At 36.0% G+C, this 2500-nt stretch overlaps 1 protein-coding gene across 1 annotated transcript in view; it reads right to left on the reverse strand.

The window, feature by feature from the left end:
- The window catches only part of LOC106574944 (protein diaphanous homolog 3), a gene marked incomplete at its 3' end in the record, with an annotated part of 688081 nt that overhangs the window by 380811 nt on the left and 304770 nt on the right, over positions 1 to 2500 (reverse strand). The window lies entirely within an intron of this gene.

The following is a 2500-nucleotide window of genomic DNA, read 5'->3' on the forward strand; positions in this document are numbered from 1 at the left end:
CAGCTGTTCTTTATGTAGTTGAATGTGTTTCCGGCTGTTCTTTATGTAGTTGAATGTGTTTCTGGCTGTTCTTTATGTAGTTGAATGTGTTTCTAGCTGTTCTTTATGTAGTTGAATGTGTTTCTAGCTGTTCTTTATGTAGTTGAATGTGTTTACTAGCTGTTCTTTATGTAGTTGAATGTGTTTCTGGCTGTTCTTTATGTAGTTGAATGTGTTTCTGGCTGTTCTTTATGTAGTTGAATGTGTTTCCGGCTGTTCTTTATGTAGTTGAATGTGTTTCCGGCTGTTCTTTATGTAGTTGAATGTGTTTCCGGCTGTTCTTTATGTAGTTGAATGTGTTTCCGGCTGTTCTTTATGTAGTTGAATGTGTTTCCAGGTGTTCTTTATGTAGTTGAATGTGTTTCCGGCTGTTCTTTATGTAGTTGAATGTGTTTCTAGCTGTTCTTTATGTAGTTGAATGTGTTTCTAGCTGTTCTTTATGTAGTTGAATGTGTTTACTAGCTGTTCTTTATGTAGTTGAATGTGTTTCTAGCTGTTCTTTATGTAGTTGAATGTGTTTCTAGCTGTTCTTTATGTAGTTGAATGTGTTTCCAGCTGTTCTTTATGTAGTTGAATGTGTTTCCAGCTGTTCTTTATGTAGTTGAATGTGTTTCCAGCTGTTCTTTATGTAGTTGAATGTGTTTCCAGCTGTTCTTTATGTAGTTGAATGTGTTTCCAGCTGTTCTTTATGTAGTTGAATGTGTTTCCAGCTGTTCTTGATGTAGTTGAATGTGTTTCCAGCTGTTCTTGATGTAGTTGAATGTGTTTCCAGCTGTTCTTTATGTAGTTGAATGTGTTTCCAGCTGTTCTTTATGTAGTTGAATGTGTTTCCAGCTGTTCTTTATGTAGTTGAATGTGTTTACTAGCTGTTCTTTATGTAGTTGAATGTGTTTCCAGCTGTTCTTTATGTAGTTGAATGTGTTTAGTAGCTGTTCTTTATGTAGTTGAATGTGTTTACTAGCTGTTCTTTATGTAGTTGAATGTGTTTCTGGCTGTTCTTTATGTAGTTGAATGTGTTTCCAGCTGTTCTTTATGTAGTTGAATGTGTTTGCAGCTGTTCTTTATGTAGTTGAATGTGTTTCCAGCTGTTCTTTATGTAGTTGAATGTGTTTCCAGCTGTTCTTTATGTAGTTGAATGTGTTTCCAGCTGTTCTTTATGTAGTTGAATGTGTTTCTGGCTGTTCTTTATGTAGTTGAATGTGTTTACTAGCTGTTCTTTATGTAGTTGAATGTGTTTCCAGCTGTTCTTTATGTAGTTGAATGTGTTTCCAGCTGTTCTTTATGTAGTTGAATGTGTTTCCAGCTGTTCTTTATGTAGTTGAATGTGTTTACTAGCTGTTCTTTATGTAGTTGAATGTGTTTCTGGCTGTTCTTTATGTAGTTGAATGTGTTTCTGGCTGTTCTTTATGTAGTTGAATGTGTTTACTAGCTGTTCTTTATGTAGTTGAATGTGTTTCCAGCTGTTCTTTATGTAGTTGAATGTGTTTCCAGCTGTTCTTTATGTAGTTGAATGTGTTTCCAGCTGTTCTTTATGTAGTTGAATGTGTTTCCAGCTGTTCTTTATGTAGTTGAATGTGTTTCTGGCTGTTCTTTATGTAGTTGAATGTGTTTCTGGCTGTTCTTTATGTAGTTGAATGTGTTTCCAGCTGTTCTTTATGTAGTTGAATGTGTTTCTAGCTGTTCTTTATGTAGTTGAATGTGTTTACTAGCTGTTCTTTATGTAGTTGAATGTGTTTCCAGCTGTTCTTTATGTAGTTGAATGTGTTTCCAGCTGTTCTTTATGTAGTTGAATGTGTTTCTAGCTGTTCTTTATGTAGTTGAATGTGTTTACTAGCTGTTCTTTATGTAGTTGAATGTGTTTCTGGCTGTTCTTTATGTAGTTGAATGTGTTTCTGGCTGTTCTTTATGTAGTTGAATGTGTTTACTAGCTGTTCTTTATGTAGTTGAATGTGTTTCCAGCTGTTCTTTATGTAGTTGAATGTGTTTGCAGCTGTTCTTTATGTAGTTGAATGTGTTTCCAGCTGTTCTTTATGTAGTTGAATGTGTTTCCAGCTGTTCTTTATGTAGTTGAATGTGTTTACTAGCTGTTCCTTATGTAGTTGAATTTTCTCCTCGCTTCCCAATGTATATTTTTAGGAGACAAGGAAAAAGGACGCAAGGAATTAAGGAACGACTTGTGAGATTCACCCAGTCTCTCTACCTATTTCTGTTGTGTTGATGTGTTGCACCACACAGACCTGTGGACCACTGTCCCACCAGGCAGTCTGTATCCCCTGCTGTTTACCCAGTGGTTCATTAATCACACCAGACTAGAATCTTTTCAATACTCCAGTCACATCACATTTGTCACAAACTCTTTAAACAACAGGTGTAGACTAACAGGCTGACTACACCGCCCGCGTCGCGTGTGTTGCAAAATAACTTTTTAATATTTTGTAAAAAATTATGCACGATGGCGCGC

The sequence above is a fragment of the Salmo salar genome, chromosome ssa16 (genome assembly GCF_905237065.1).
Source record: "Salmo salar chromosome ssa16, Ssal_v3.1, whole genome shotgun sequence".
NCBI lineage: Eukaryota > Metazoa > Chordata > Actinopteri > Salmoniformes > Salmonidae > Salmo > Salmo salar.